This window comes from Phasianus colchicus, chromosome 2, assembly GCF_987193195.1.
Source record: "Phasianus colchicus chromosome 2, bPhaCol1.hap1.1, whole genome shotgun sequence".
Taxonomy (NCBI): Eukaryota; Metazoa; Chordata; class Aves; order Galliformes; family Phasianidae; genus Phasianus; species Phasianus colchicus.
This window is the reverse complement of record NC_143437.1, coordinates 61,022,351-61,039,729: the sequence shown is the minus strand read 5'-3', so window position 1 is coordinate 61,039,729 and position 17,379 is coordinate 61,022,351. Positions and strand designations below refer to the sequence as shown.

General features: G+C 40.5%; 1 protein-coding gene across 3 annotated transcripts in view; it reads left to right on the top strand.

Moving 5' to 3' along the window:
• The first annotated feature begins 6,881 nt into the window (after positions 1 to 6,881).
• The window catches only part of PKIB (cAMP-dependent protein kinase inhibitor beta), a 54,252-nt gene continuing 43,754 nt past the window's right edge, over positions 6,882 to 17,379 (top strand). For 2 of the 3 annotated variants that reach the window (XM_090136692.1, XM_031611042.2), the window contains exon 1: positions 6,882 to 7,006. The gene's annotated coding sequence lies outside the window, so the exon portion shown is untranslated. Of the gene's footprint in view, positions 7,007 to 7,038; positions 7,233 to 17,379 lie in introns of those variants that run through there. The other variant, XM_090136693.1, reaches the window with a different exon arrangement.

Below are 17,379 nucleotides of genomic sequence, written 5' to 3'. Positions count from 1 at the left end.
ATATTAAACTTTACCTCAGGATATATACACATCTGGCGGTGACAGTCACTGGTTAATTGAATGTGACTTTTAATGAACTTTTCACCCAGCAGGCTATACTGGGATTTATGAACCACTGTATTTTTTGCATTTTTGTAATTTTTGGTAGTAAGAGTCAAATGCAAATGTGGTGCCTTTGTGATAGCTGTTGCAGCTTGCTGAGTTGTACATGCATTGCCAGTTAAGCTCCACGGGGACCAAAATCACCAGAGTTATGTTTGACTTGGTAAAGGTGGTATATATATCATCTGAAAATGAATCATCTGAGTATGGCTACTCATCATACCAGCTCTCATTGAGGGTGTGTTCCTCGGTGGCAGTATCACCAGTGTGACTTGCCTTCCTTCATCTCAGTTTCTCTGATAGAAGATTGCTGCTTGGTGCATGTGTTGTTGGTGAGACTGTTGGTGTGTTCTCCGTGGAGGTTGCACAAGGAAATTGTTGTCTTAGAAAATGGGAACAAGCTTGAAAGGATTGTACATGCTTTTCACACTAAAGAAGTGAGGGTGGCCAAAATGGTAGGACTCAAATCAACAGCATGTATATTTGGAACTCACAAAAACAACCTTAGAGTGTGAAGAGACCCTTTCCCAATTATTTTGGTTTTGATTCTAATAAGTTGTGATGATCAGCTCATGAGATTTCTCTTTCTTTATCTCAGTTTCTGATTGCCATTGTTTTATGCCTTGGAAGAACAGACGATCAAACACTGAACGGGGTGAGGGAAGCTTTAGAAATTAGTTATGTATACAGAGACTTGGCAAGAGCATTAATAGATGCAAAGGAAAATTGCAAGAAGATAGGAAATAATCTAAATGAAGTCAACTCACAGTATGAATATCAAAAGAGAACTAGTTTGGAAATGGAAATGCAACACACTTGGAATTAATGTAAAATCATTCTAAGCCTGGCATGATTCACACAGTGCCAAAAGGCTGTGCAATTTGCATCAGTATCTATGTTTCAATACAATTTTGTAACCAGGCTATTTAAATGCTTTAATCCTGTTACGACTGTGTGTGGGAGTCTGGAGATGAGGAAGGGTGGGCGAGGGCTGGATATCTGCACAGCACATCTCAAATACAACCCATCAGGGCCAACTCCAGGCTGAAAAAGCAGCATCTCTGATCAAACCCTTGCTTTTTCATTCTGATACACACATCTCGGCTTCAGATCCTTAGTAGTAGCAGAGATTTCTGAATGTAAGCAAAATAATCTTGCCCTCAGAATGCTTTAATTTAAAATGCATATATAGTGATCAGTTCCACTTTGGATCAATACAAGATGTAAAGCCTGATGCTTTACATTGCATGCATTTGGAAGTTGGTGTACATTTGGATGCTAATCTAGAAGCTAGATTTTTGCTTTACCTCCTTCAAACTTCCGTAGAGTTAACTCTTGATTTGTACTGATGAGAGGTGAGTTGCTGGAGGCTGATATTTTGGAAGCAGTTTTCCATTTTTCATCAACGTGGGGATATAACGGTTGCAAGAAGAAAATGCTACCAGTTTGAATAATGGTGCTGTCCAAGCTAGAAGGGGCTCCATGCATTGCTCATGCTGTCAGTATTGTAATGAATATATTGGCACACTAGAAAGAAAAATTCTAGAATTCATACTGAAATGTCTTTTCCAAATAACATTCTCACCTATAGTATTTTGGAATGTACTCAGAGTCTATTCTTTGCCCAAGCAAGTTGGCAAATTTCAGGCCTTGAAGACGTAGGGAGCTGTGATACCGATGATACACCTGAGCTCCCTTTTCTGTTTCCAAAGCCTATTGTAAGACATGTCGCTTTTGGTCTTATATTAGAGGCCTCACACTAATAAAGAATGGGAAATTAGAATTTTTGTGTTTAATTTTACCTTATGAGTATTACTTCCGTAACTTGCACTTAGTTACCCTTTCAGCTATTTTTCTTTTCTCTACATCATTCTCTGACTATGTGGGCGAAGCGTCACTTAATAATGTGCTCAATGGAAAGGGTACTTCCTTTCACTTTTTGCAAACATGCTGAGAATCTCGTTCAGTGCCTTTTTTGCTGTATTGAAACAAATTGCACCTGGACCATTTTCTCTAATATCCTTTGATGGGTCTATAAGTAATTATTAATCTCAAGATAGTTTGGTTGCTTTATAAAAGTCTTCGTAGGTCTTACCTGAAGGATCCTGACAAAAGTATTAATGATATTAAAAAGACACCAAGCTGACCAGATCATCTACATAGAGTAGGTAGTGGGGCATGGCTTTCTTCCACAAAAGTCAGGCTGATGTTCTCCATTAGTTCAGATTTACTTGCACATCAACTGATACTGTTGTTTAGGAGATTTCCTTAATGGATTGTCTCAAATGCAGGGCTCCTTCTGGAGCCCTGTTGAAGATCTGGTATCTTCTATTTGGCTGACTTCAAGATCTGTTTATGTGGTAAGTTTACCCTTCAGTTAATTGAACAGCTGATTGATATCTGACATCCATAGGGACTTCTGGGTGAATAACTTTGGCCGGTTGATGTTATTATTAATTTATGCGAGCTATTTTTTCCTTCCAGCCATTCAAGATGCTATAACTCTCCAGACCTTATTTCTGTGTAGAAAATATGAATATGATATTCTCTGAGTTCTTTAGTAGTGAACAAAGACTTCAGTTATCCCCTCTTCATGACCTCCTTAGAGATCCTACTCCTTGTTCATCTACCAGCTTTACAGAGCTTCCTGCTTCTTATGCTCTGAGAAGGGGTTTTATTAGTAATCAGGATACTTGCCTTTAGCAAAATATACTTTGAAATCTTTGTTTATAGTTTTAAACCTAATACCCTAATTTGCGGGGGTTTATGTCCTATGTAAACTCCCTTGTCTGCACACAACTTCCACTCTTGAAAAATGCTTTTTTTAGTTTCAGATAATGCCTCTTATTCTTTTCAGCTCTGACAGTTTATTTATAGTCCTTTAAGTCCTTCACTTTTTTTTTTTTAACAACAAATATTCATTTATTCTGAATCTCTTAAGATGATGCTTTCAATGAGGGCAAAATGTCAGTTTTCTAAAGCCAAATCTCCAGAATAGAAGGGAGTTCAGAAGCCTTTACTAAAGCAAGGCCCTGCCTCCAGCTTAAAAGGCCACCTAAAACTCTTATATATTGCTGCAGGCAGTCTCGTGGCTGTTCAGATCCTATGAAAACCCTGCTGAGCACAGCTCTACTCATAGATCAGAAGAAGGGCCCTATGCAGGTGGTTTTCTTCATAGCTAATCCAGTGCAATGGCAGGATGTTTGGCCTATCTTCTCCTGCCAGTGCCCAGCACAATGCAGGAGAAGATACCACACCGGGAGCAAAATAATCCAGGTCTGCAAGCAGACCATGTGCGTGTTCACCCACTGGTTCAGCCTCTTGAGCTTGCTGGGTCAGGCACAAGCAGCCAGAATTGGGCATGGGTGAAAGGAGACAAGCCCTTTTTGGCAGCTCTTAAACTTAGCTTTGTGGTAAAACCATATTCACACTTTCTTCCTCAGATAGAAGGGTAATCCTTGGTAACTGACGAAAGCATTCAGTATTAGCGTGCAGCCCTGAGGCTCAAACAATTCTGCATTTTGCTTTTGTCTCATTTTGACTTTATAGATACACTGCTCATCTCAGAAATTGTAGATGTCACTTTAGGGTCACAGGACTACTAAGGATCTCGGTCGCTGAATTCAGTCTCCTGCTTCTAGGCATCACTGTACAGCATAATCTTCACCAATTTCTCGTCTGGAATTAAAAAATATTAATCTACAATATTTTCTTCACTGGATTGTTTTTTATAACAACAATCAATTTCACTAGGTTATCTGGGATTTAATCTTCTATTGTATTCAACCAGAAATATCCAACAGCATAAAGAAAGGCTTGGCATGAATATTATTAAAATACATTAGGATTTTTCCTAATCCTTTGTGTGTCTAAGTATATATAAACTGCACAGAGCTGCATCAAAACTTTCTTAGCAAGGCTTTCAGGTATAAAATCTGTTTTTCAAGTGACATTGATTTTGCTATAAGGGAAAAATTGAAACTATATCTAACTAAATACCAGTTTACAATGAAGAAAGGCTCTAAGTGAACCATTGTGTGTTAAGGAATGCCAACAGTAGAAAACCACAGAGTCGAAGAATCACAGAATATCCGGAGCTAGAAGACACCCAAAAGAATCACTGAGTCCAACTCCTGGATTAATGGGTCAATATCAGTTGGAAGTACTGTCATTCTTTTACTAAATTTTCACTGTCCATACAAAGGGCCATCCCCTTGATAAGTGAGTCCCAGCTCTCCCACATATCGGCCTTCCTGCTCTCCATTACTGAATATCGCTGAGGTCCCTGATTTGCTCCTTAGCGGAAAGGATTTTTCTCTTAGTGCTACACTGGGAGCTTGCAGTTCACTTAAGAACCTTTGCCTCATAGGAACCATCTCACTTATTGGTACCTTCTGGACACCCATCATGAGTTTGATTCAGGTTGGGTGACTGAAGGACTCTTTACCAAACAACACATGTCCCAGTCAGCCTGGATGCAGCAGACCTGGGCTGCGTGAAGAGAGGCAATCATCACCTTGGACTGCCTCAGAAGCACTTCCACATCAGTCTGAAGCAATACATAAGTTGAGTTTTCTCTCTGAAGATGTCCAGATGGGCTACAAAGATGTTGGGGCCTTCAGATTATGTTGGCAAGTTAAATCCATAAGTCTTGTGTTTTGGCACAGATACTTGTAATGGAGCAATGCACAGAGATGGGCCTATTCTTCTTCTCTTTCCTAATGCATCCTTGTGCAAATGATGCACTGGAGGTAAACAGCACACTGACTTCCCATTCCTGCAGCAAGGATGAGCTGCTGAATGTAAATCAGCAGCATAAATATTGCCTTTGTGGGCAAATAATTACAGTATCTGAGTCTTTTCTTTTTCCAGTGTATCTTTTTCAGCAAGACCAAATGCCGGGTCCTGCACTTTGGCCACAACAACCCCAGGCAACGCTACAGGCTTGGGGTGGAGTGGATGCAAGACTGCGTAGAGGAAATGGACCTGAGGGTACTGATTGATGCTCAGCTGATCATGAGCCAGCAGTGTGCCCAGGTGGCCAAGAAGGCCAACAGCATCCTGGCTTGCATCAGAAACAGTGTTGCCAGCAGGAACAGGGAAGTGATTGTCCCCCTGCACTCAGCACTGGTGAGGCTGCACCTCGAGTACTGTGTCCAGTTCTGGGCCCCTCGCTGCAAGAAAGACATTGAGGCCCTGGAGCAGGTTCAAAGAGCGACAAAGCTGGTGAGGGGTCTGGAGCACAGGCCTTATGAGGAGCGGCTGAGGGAGCTGGGATTGTTCAGTCTGGAGAAGAGGAGGCTCAAGGGAGACATTATTGCTCTCTATAACTACCTGAAGGGAGGTTGTAATGAGCTGGGGGTTGGCCTCTTATCTCGTGTAACTGGTGATAGGACTAGAGGAAATGGCTTCAAGTTGCATCAGGGGAGATTCAGACTGGTTGTTAGGAAACACTACTTTTCTGAAAGAGTGGTCAGGCACTGGAATGGGCTGCCCAGGGAGGTGGTGGAGTCACCGACCCTGGAGGAGTTCAAGGAATGTTTGGATTTTGTGTTGAGGGACATGGTTTAGTGAGTACTATTGGTGAAAGGGGGATGGTTGGACTGAATGATCTTGAAGGTCTTTTCCACCCTTGGTGTTTCTGTGATTCTGTGATTCTTTAATTCAGAAAATGAAAGATGTCTGCCATTTATTTCCATAATTAAGCTAAAAATAGTAGTCATTAGGGATTTGGTGGGTTTTTTTGGGTGGGTTTTTTTTTTTTTTTTTTTTTTTTTTTTTTTTGAGAAATCAAACCTTATGACCCAATAACAAAATAAATTACGAAGTGACTAATCATTAAAGGAGATGTTGTAAATTATATTCTAGGAAAAAAGATTCTAGAGAGTGTAATGGCACAACTCCAAACCGGAGCTCTCATATTTTGAGGTTATATTTGGAAAGGTCTAATAAAAATGCAAGATAATCAACAAATTTTAAACCATCCACTGAGTTATCAAGTATTTAAAGCTCCCACTGTAAACTGAGTTACTGTAATAATATGGATAAAAAATCTTGACAACAGATTCCAGGCATTCTTGTTCACATCAGAAAAATGAAGATAGTAAAATAAGGGGATTTTAGGTTCAGAACTCCAATTTAAAATAGAATAAAATTCTAACTTTTTCACTGCCTTTATTTATTATCATATATAATGATGACAAAAAGCTTGACGTAGCGTAGTGTAGTGTAGTGCTTTGTAGTGTAAGCACTGAAAAACCAACATGCAATACCCATCTTTAGCTGAACCTGTCCAGTCCTGAGTATTATCTATACATGGCAAACCTCTGTGAGGGTCACTCATCATTTTGCTGGAGGTAAATGGAAGGATAAGGGCTCAGGTAGATTTGCATCGGTTGTAATGAGTCTTCCGAAAAAGGATTTCAGGATGAATAGTCTAGAGTTTGGAATAATGTAAAATCTATATCCAAATCAATGTCTAAAATTTCGAGATCATTCAAGAAGCTTTCAGAGCTTGAGTAATATAATACAATCTTATGCAAACAGTTGTACAGAGCGGGATGATTCCTCCATACACCCTAACAAGCCAAGTCTTAACTTTCGTGTTTTCATTGCAACACAACCATTCACACCCAGAACTTGCTACACTGTCCCCAGGGCATCACTTCGGGGAGAACGCTCAGAGCTACTGCTCCCCAGCTGCCGCTCGAGGCAGCGGGAGCCCTCAGTCAGGCTGCAGGCGCAGCGCGGCCCCGGGACGGCGAGGGGGCGGCCGCCGGCGGGGCCGGGCTCCCGCGGGGGCGGCGCTCGGGCGGGCGGCAGCGGAGCGGCGGGGCAGCTGCGCCCGGAGCCGGGCTCCTGCGGCCGACAGAGCCCCGCCGAGCGGGGACCCACAGGCGTGCAGGTAACGCGTGTCCGTGCTGGGTCGGCCGGCCCTGCGGGCATCCCCTCGGCTCGGGTCTGCCCTAGTGCGCGGCTGGGGAGGGGGACGGGGAGAAGTGAGAGCAAAGGAGGAGAGTTCGGGTGCTCCGGGGCAATTTGGGCATCTGGTGTGTAGGGGTGCTGCTGCTGGGCGTCCCACTGTGTCACCGGGAGAGTCTGCACCACGCTGCCCTGCAGCTCGGCACCAGGTGTGATGTTGTTAGGGCTGTGTTTAACGCTTAGGATTTGCCGGGAGAAACTACGAGTAGTTGTCATCGGGAGATCCGCATCTCATCGCGGAGAGAACTAAAGTGACGTTTTCCTCAGGCAGAAGAGCAATCAGAAGTGCTCTTGTTGCAGTTTCTCTCTTCCAGATTCTGTTTCTACAATTAATCAGTACTAGGAACATAGAAAAGTACGGAGTAAAAATAATCTGCTCTGTTCACATGGTGGTAGTGCTTAGTAAGATTAAAATAAATTTCTGAAAAATAAGTTTTGTGCATAATATCTATAACTGAAGTTGAATGACAAGGGAATGAAATAGCCCTTAGTTTGTCAGTGCAGAAGATGGCCCTGGGAAGTCAGTTAAAATACATCACTGATTTCCATCCTTCTGTGATTGTTAGGAGAGTCCTTATAAAAGAGTATTTTGACCACTGACAGGAAGGAATTTTTCTGATTGCAACAAAATTGTGGCAGTATGATGGTTTTTCTGAATTCAGTTAGGATAAATGCACCTCTGCACTTGTAAAAAGTTCTTTGCGGACTCAGAATCCAGGCAAGGGCTTTCAGAGAAGGAAAAAGTGAAAATACTGTAAATATTTCTGCAGCAGTACATAAAGTGGTCTCCATCCTGCTGTTTGATTGGTACAAATACACCCAGTTCTTGAATGTTTGAATTTTGGAAAGTAGTGAGATTTTGGTAATTTCAATAAAATCTTTGCCTTTGGGAGCAGTAGAGTTAGAAATGATGAATGTGAAAATAGATAGGGTGTGCTGGCTCACCCAGTATACCTTCATCCCCTTTTGTACGCAGCAAAAACCAGATTGGAACCTGAAAATGTGTGAAGTAAAAGCCATGACTGTTGGTTTACCTTTCCTCACTGAAAAAACCATAGGAATGATGATGGTCTAGATGTTTTTTGGTTGGTTGGTTGGGTATTTTTTGAGCTTCTATTGTTATTATTCCATTTGAAATAATAAATATCTTTGTTATGATGTCTGTGAAATGTTACATTGTGACTGATAAAAACCATTTATGTGGAAGTAAAAATAAATTGGAACTTCACTAGAAATATCCAATTGACTTCTAAAAACGATCACTTTACCATTAGCATGTTTCATTCTATAGACATTTTGAAATAAACCCTGTTGAAATAGACCTATGTATTTTGTCTTTGGTATGTTAAGACAGTGACAAATTTAAGCAAAGCAGCACAACATGCTATGAAAATATTAATGGGCTTCAAAATCAAGACAAATACAAATACAATATTGATGCAAGTCATAAAATACAGAGATAGGAAAACTCACTGCATACTGTTAATGTGCCTGGGAGAGCAAAATTGTTCTCTTACATCCATTTCTTGGTTGATCCTTTTCAAATAATATTTTCTGCCAGTGTAATGATGGATGTTTTTAATGTATCATTCAGAATGTACCTTTTTTCCTTGGCTTTCAAAACCTGGGAGAATCAGTGTGCTTTTCTCCATCAGCTAAAGATGATTCTCTTGTGAGACTGTACACTGTCTGAACTCCTATCAGGCTTCTTCCTGCAATTTATTGATTTACTTTTCTGGTGAGCATACTCCAGGACCTTACTTAACTCTATTTTGGAGAAAAGGCTCTGGGGGAACAGTGAGGGAAATTTGTGTTCTCTCTCCATTTCTTGAGTGCTGGAGAACTTCCATTCACTGCACATCTTAGCATGTTCCTTGTTTTCTCAAACAGTTTTGTGAGCAGTGAAACAATTGAGGATTAAGAATTGAGCGATAGCTCACACTGGAATGGATTATCAACCTATTATGTCAAGCTTGGCAAATGCCAACAGTTGTTATTGTATCATATTGACTCAATTTGTATTTGAATAACCTCAAGCAGTGACTTACCTTCAGAAGACACATAATGAAGTTGAGGCTTTCTGGAGAATAAGGAAGCACACTTTAATACCAGACATGCCAGAAAGACAACAATACCAGTTTTATCCTAAGTCTGTCTTTGTCATTTAAAAGTGTACATTTCTCAAAGGCTGCTGATGACTTGATTTATTCCACTGTTTGGCATCCAGGCTGGCCACACCCATGGGACTGTTTTGCCCTGTGACTACCTGCACCAAAAGGCGATAATTGTAAAAATACATCCAATAGATCTTTCCTGGTAGGCATATTTGAATAGTCGAGTACTTATGTTTTAGAATTTGGATAGTCAAATATTCTTTGTTAGAGTGGATTGAGATTCTGACATTTAAATTTTTGCAAGGACATGGAGATCATCCACATTTTCATTGCAACCTGTGAGTGTGGCTTAGCAGAAACTGTCAAGAATGCAAGGAAGTCAAGAATGGTGATCAGTCTGTGAAAATCTCCAAAATCTATCTTTCCACAACATACAATAATGCCTTCTATAGCAGACATAATTCTAATTGTGGAAGGTTTCCCAGTTTGAGATTTCTGTATATTATTTCCTCCCTTCTGTCCTGACTATATTTTTTCACCTGTTTTCCTACAGAGATGCAGTTGAAATAATAGTGGTGTCCAGCTGATAACTCCACTCATAGCCCCGCAGTAATTTATTTTCTTTTTACTGCTGGTTATCAGTTTCAACCAGTATAAATATAAGAGCAGAGATTTCAGAGTGATGAAATTCTGACACACCTCAAGACTGCTGGTGACCAGGGAGATAAGAGAGGTGATGTTGATGCCCCCACTGAGGGAAGGGCAGTGGCAAGCATTCAGCTTATTAGGCACCAGAAAAATCTTGTGGGTACTCCATAGAATGCTGAACATCATAGCTTCTGCTGCTCACAAGGTTGGTGATTACAGCTTTCAATTTCTGTGCTCCTTGGGAGCGCAGAGTCTCTGGGATGTTTTGATCATGCATTTTCTTCTCTGTAGTCAGTTCAAATAAGCTCTTGTTCAGAGATGTTTCCAGTAATGAGATAGATGGCAGTGCTGCTGTTGTTTCTCAACTTTATAAACTGATCTGTTGCTTTCCCAACCCCTAATTTAATACGTTTTGATACAGGTCAATAATCTACAGAGCAGTAATTTTCTTTGTTATTCTGCCTCAGTGCAAATACTTGATTGCTGTGAGCACAATAAAGTGTACTCTTTTTCACAGTCAGTTTCCCTGAGTTCCTCACAGGTTTTTGATCAGGATGTTATTTGTTTCCTACTGTCACTACTGTTTCTTCTGGTTACATCTGCATCTGAACTTCCTCTTCTGCTTTCTTTTCATAGAATGGTGTCAAAACAATGTGTGCATTATGACAGCAGAAAGATAATCAGGATAAATATGAAAATGTGTTGTCAGCTTATCTATTTATAAATAACTATTGCTCTTATTGTCTTTTAAGTGGCAATCATTCTAATTATTTTTTTTTCTGTTAGATAGCTGCAGTTAAGAGAGTTATTTGTGGGATACTGATGGATAATTTTCTTCTTTCTTGCTTTTCCAGTATTAATGTTATTACAGTATTTACCTTTCTTCTCTCTTTCATTACCTCTCTTGAAAATAACTTCGGATGTTTGGATCTAGAAAGGTTTGATGCTAGTTGATTTGCCAGTTTAATCCTACTGTACAAGTCTTTTTGACTGGACTTGCTGTCTGTGCATGAATGTATACAAATTAAATCAACTGAGAAAAGTGCTTAGTGGCTAATGCTAATTTCTTGTTAAATATTCATCTGCTTTCAGGTCGTGTTAAGTTCTTCTTTACATACTATAGAAATCATTTAAATATTATTAAAATCAGCATTCCACTCTCAGAGTGTTGAGCTTGAATAGCAATTACATTTGACTATTCTACCGGTTTATATTAGTCAGAAGGAGAAGGAATGAAGCGCATAAAAATTTTCTTTTCTTTCTGCAGAAGCAAGAACGTATGCAGGTGTGACACCTTGCCCTACCTCCTCATCTTGTACTGTGACAGGGATGAACAGCCACCTTCCCCACTGCAAGGGTCAGGGCCTCCTGGCACTCGCAAGGCTGAGCTGCATGGCACTGCCCACTACTGCATGCAGTGAGGCCAGGTCTGCTCCTCTGGTCACCACCCAGCTGGCTGGAGAGGCTTTTCCCTCTGCTGCCTCTCCCTGCCCAGCACCACGAGTTACTGCCTCCCTTCTGGGAGCATGGGGTATAGCACCACATGTAGGTGCTACCCAGTCTGCTTCAGTTAAGCCGGATCCAGAGGGTCTTGGAAACCTTTGCCAGTGAGAGTGTTTAACGTGAATCTCTTTGGCAGATCTGATAGGGTGTGGAAACACCTGGGGTTATGTCGGCAGGTCTGGGAAGGAAGGGCAGTGACATCCTGCAGAGAAAGGGAAACAGCCCGAGGGTAGCAGCTGCGTTTGAGGCCAGGAGGGTGGGTTGGGATGTGACAGCCAGCAGCTGGACACTGAGAGCCTTCTGGCTTGACTCAGCTGCAGACAAAGCAGCCTGACCGGCTTCAGCGTGAAAAACAGTGTCAGCAAAGGGAGGCAATGGTTCCACCAAATTGTCAAATCTCTGCTGCCTGTGGAAAGAAGTGTATTTTGAGCAGTTTCTGAATGTAGAGACTAAGGCATTTGTACAGAAGGTCTTACAGCTCACTTGCTGCAACACAGCAAGTACTGAATGTTTGCAGCAGAAGCTCTTCTCTATGTGCTTTCCTGGATATGTAGTATAGATCTTTCCTCGATAATGGCAATTCTGTGCTATGCTATGCTGCAAAGACACAGATTTTAATTAAAATTGCAATTTCACTGTGTTGTCCTTTGGAGGATCCCAGGGAAACAATTGCTGATCGGGAAGAACTTCCTTCTTTTTTTCTTCTGTAATCCACATTAGACAGTATTTGCTACATATGTTATGTTAGCAACAAGTTATCTTCCTCTCTGTTGGCTTTCCCCTTCCTGTCTGCACATTCCATCTGAATGAGGAAGGTGAAGTGGGTTTGCTGCCCACAGCGTTTATGTCTGCAGACCTAAGCACACACTGATGTAGGACAGGGGAATCATTTCTGCCACTTTCCAGCCTTCTTGGACAAACAGGCCACCATTTATTAGCCTTTTTTTTTTTGTTACTTTTAAACTGGATCACAGCATTCCATGGAGAAACCACAAGTTTGTCGATGGACTCTGAACAACCTGAAACTGTGTTCAGTCATGCAACTGCAGAGTTGTTGAAGCATCCTTGCAAGAGATGTGTGGGGGCAGCTTTTCCTCTCAAATCAAAATCCCTGATTTGAAGGCAGCCTCGAGTGAGACTGAACTTATGCACCTTTCTTTGTGTAAGGAGGGGCTAGTAAATCAAGAAACAAGTATTCAAGTGAATATTGCTGTAGTGCACAAAATATTTTTATAAAACAGATCCAAATGCTTTCAGATCTCTTTATGATTATTATTCCAAATGGAGTAAGCTGACTTGTAGGATATCATACAAAGCATTTTGAGTCAGTTATAAATTCGTAGTGGCCAGCAGTGCTCACATGGTAGGTTTTAATAGAAAAGGAACTAACAAAAATTCAAATGATGAAAACCAGGGAGGAAGTTTCAGTCTGTGTGCCCTGACCATTAATAGACTATTTCTTTATACTTTGCAGACTTTATTGCATTAGAGCTTGTAAATTTTTGCCATGATACAGCCTCGCAGAGGTATCTTAGGAGCTCTGTGGGTTTGACTACATTCATGTGCTACAGAAAAGACTTGAAAGGGTGGTATTTCATGATCTCTGTACCATTGTTTAGTGAAAGAGATACTAGACAGGCATTAATAAAATTTATGCAATTATGTATTCTGTCTGGATAATGAATTCCTTTTTGTTCAGATTTGACACATTCTTTAAATTCCATTTTGCCTAGCTTTGAGTCCTGCTTTATTTGTATCCTCTAGGTGAGATCCTCACCCCTTGATATTTATGATGTCTTCATTACAAGGTATCTGCTTAGACAGAACCAGAAGTTTTGGCAGCTGCTGCATATTTTATACAAGCTAATAAAAGTGTTCTGTCACACACCACTGTGTGATGCCAGAAAGATTATTTCTAAGTTGAATATATGCCCTTCCAGTGTCTTGTAAAAAAAATAGCTGTAATTCTTGGTCAATATGTAGTATGCTTTGTTCATCAGTAACTACAAAGTTGGATGTTAGAGTCCTTAATAAAGAGAGTATTTGTCTAACAGTGTCAGTAAGATTTGCCATGGAAGTATTTATATGAAGTACTTGGTCTCTTCTGTCTGTTGTGGACAGTGTTTGGTTAGCTATGAGGAATAAAAGGAGCAGAAGACAGGAATAGGATGTCTGGAAGTTCTATCTCCAAGTGGACAAGCAGTTCTGAAAATAGTATTTGCAATGTAACTAGAGTTTCCCTCATGGTACCACACAGAAGGATGTGGCTTGCTCAGTGCCTGAAGTATATCGACATATGTCAAGGCTCAGGCAGTTTTGAATAGCACTGTTTGATTTGGCAGCTGGTGTGACAGGATGTTAAGCAATCATGTGGCACCTCATTTTAATTTAAGCTTAAGGTACAGTGGGAATACTGGAGCTTTTCTGCTGCTGTATGAATAAAAATCTGAAGGACTGGCTTTATATACTGTCCTTGGAAAAAGGAAAGCTTCTCTGGAACCAAGGAACAGAACAGAGCTTTGTGTTTCTGCTGCCATTATTCCAGGGTGAATGGGATGTTCTTACAGAGAAAACTTGTAGCTGGAAGATGAGGTAGATGCCAGGTATGGTGGTTTGCTTGCAGTCCTGCCTAGAGCAGAGCCTTGCTTAGGTGTACTTGGATAGTGGTGCAGCTCAAGTTCACCAGGGCTGTCAGCATGACCCATTTCCCTCTCATAGAATGCTTCTTCCCTCAGGGAAGGTTGGGGGACCACGGTTGGCCCAGCCTTAAGGAGGTGGTGGAGAAAGGGAGATGGAGATATGAGGAATCTCATCTGAACCAAGGGAAAAATTTACTCCCTGTGGAGCAAGCTGCAAGGGAAGGCCTTGCTGGCTCCATCTTCAGGGTTTCCAGCCCCAGTCACACTCAGCCTTGAGCACCTGGCCTGGCCTCAGCTCAGCCTGTTTCCAGGACTGGGCCATGGACATCCTAAGCACCCCTGCCAGGCCCAGCTGTCCTAAGATCCCACCATCCGAAGTACAAAGCTAAGTCTCCGAGTAGTTCTTGTCAAGATCTCATTGCCATCTGCATATGAGAAACATAACAAAAAAGAGGGACCCTTATTTCCCAGACTGGAAGAAGGATGGAGACAAGCTATTAAGAAATAACAAAGAGGTCATTACAACAGCATGCAGGTTTGCAATCCCCATCTTTAAAAGAGATTACATTGCATTAGCAATATATTTAATATGATTACATTCAATTATGTGAAATCATTTGTAAGTATACTCCACGTGCTCTGTTTCAGGCTTCAAGTATAACTCAGTGAGCAGCTGCTTTTGTTAACCTAAGAAAAGCTTTCTGCAGAACACAATGGACTATTATGAATAGCAGGGACTTCTGTAAACATGTTTTGCTTAAGTGTTTGCATGTGATACTTATGTTCTACTAATTCTCTTGCTTTCTTGGAAGTAGTCGTCACTTGTAATGCTGTGATGTTGATGCTTTGAAGAAAAAGGTCTCTCAGTGGGGATAGGCTCCTGAACATACATCTTTTGTTTTTCTTCTTGGAAAACTCAAATATTAAAAATTCTATACCACTGTTCCTGTGTTTTCTTTAAGTGTCTTCTCAGAGGAGCTGGAATGCAGTGAAACCTTGTGATGATGAAGTCTCTGGAGGAGACAGTCACTCACTACTGTGTTATTAAGACTGTAGGTTGCTTCTACTTAGAGAGAGAGAGAGAGAGAGAGAGAGAGGCAAAATAAAAGCAATTGCTTCTACAGTCTCACTTAAACAAACATCAAGCAAAAAGCTCCTGTCAGTGTTGTCAAAGTTAGTTCATAAGCAGTAATTGAACATATGTTCCTGAGTAGTATAAAGGAGTTTGAATTAACAAGCCAGAGGTGCTTTCAACCACCTCCTTGCTCTTCCCCCTCATTACTTGGAAATTGTCACTAGCAGTGCTTGCTGTTTACATCAGAGAGCTTAAAAAAGCTTAAGAAGATGAGCGTGTGAGTGTTCGAGGAACATTTTTTTCTCTCCCCTTGAAATTTTATTTGTTTGCTGGAAAAGCTAGAATTATGAAAGGAATTAAACTGAATAAAAAACCTCTTCCAGTTACTAATGGAGGTATCCCTTTATTGATGTGGTTATATATATCTCCACTCCAATGTTAAAGACACAAATCACAGAGCCAGGGCACAATGTCCTTACAAAAAGGACACTGAGAGGACAATGGTAGCTTTTGCTGTTCTGAATTTGGTAGCTTTCTTACTGATAGTTTGCAGAGAGTGCATACACTCTCCATGCAGTTTCTTTTATAAATAGATTCACTCTTTTCTGTTTACCTTTGCTCCTTCCAGATTCTCATTACTTAGAGGTAGCTGAAAGTAGCACTTAAAACAGAATAAATGGGAACAAGTTCTCAAACAGATTTAATAGAGCCAGCTTTTTTTTCTGTTCTATCAAGTTTTGAAAGTAAAATAAGTATATGTTCATAATACAAATTCATTAAACTTCATTGATTATTAAAATAACTCCAAATGGGAATCTAGTTGCTGTCATCCCATTTAAGTAGAGACAGTTACTTGTTTTGAGTGAGCTATAACAAATCATGCTTCTCACCATGGAAATTGAATGCTGTTACAGGAACTCATTTATTTTGAATGGAAATAATAAAAGATTTAACTGTATAGTCTCTGTGTTAATTAAGTGACTGGTTAATAACTCAACATTTGTAGAGAGTTTAATTATGTCATGTAAAGAGAGCAAACAAATCTGTACCCTCCTTTAGAAAGAAGTAGTAATTGTTGAAGAATTTAAGGAGAACAGAAGAAAACTGAACTAATTTACCCAGCTGACCTATTTTGCAAGTTCACATGGAGTGATATTTGCCTCTTTTGACATCCGAACAATATCAATTAGAGCTTTGTACTGTAAAGATCTTAAAAGTTGTTTATTCCTTAGATTTCTATAAAATGTCTTTAAATTTCTATAAAAAGCTATTGCTTAAAACTGAATACAAATTTATACTCTGGCAAAAGTGAAAGATGAGATGCAGGAATGTATTTCTTTTTAAAAGGGAGCTTTTAAGATATATTGGATTGCTTGATCAGCTTTTGCTATAAGTATTTGACTATGAATGTTTTCTAAGTGTATGTTATGAAATGGTCATTATTTTGTCTCATTTCTGTGCCTTTTATAGTATAATTTTTCTGCCTAGAGCTTAAGAAAAAGTGTTTAAGATTACAGTGGATGCAAATGTGTTTTGTTGTTGATGTAAATTCAGATTTTGGACTATGGAGGCAAACACTCCTTCCCTCTGATTTTGTGCCATGCAAATAAATACAAATATAATCAGTGCTTTCCAAAGCTTGTTGAAAGCTCATGGATGTGTTGAGTGAAGGAGTAGTAGGTCTGACAGTGAATGGGAGCACGTGTTTATAAAAGGAGGATGGACATGGAGGAAAGTCCTATTGATCCTGTGAGAGGAAGGATTGTATTGCTGAGATGCAAGATTCCCAGTCTCTTTTTGAGAAGCTTGTAAGCAGGTTGATAAGGCTCTGACTTGTACTTGGACAACATTTTCAAATTCCAAGGTGACAGCAGCAAACCACACATGAGGTAAGCTGAGCTGGCAGATGGTTCTGGCTCTACTCCACCCATTCTGAGCTGAAAATGAGACAGTCTAGACAGCTGAACAAAATATGTGCAGAGTAAGGCCTAGTTCTGATTTTTCTGGTATTCATGTTGACCTGTCCTATATTTTCAGGCAAAGACTGGTGGAGACACATGAACTCAACTGAGTTCTTTTTAAGACTTGATCTCACAAGAGAGAGTGTAGGGGTTCAGAAACATGAGAAGAGATGGCTCATCACTAAATGGGATGTGATGAGGAGGAAGACGCTAAGTCTAAGGCAATGTAGGAGCTAAAATCAGCTTGGTGTTTTGAGATCTGCACTTGCACAGTTCCAGCAGGAGTGTGTCAGTTGGTACAATAAGCACTAGTTGTGAGCAGTTTGAGTTGTTCTGGGACTGTTCAAAGGTGTGCA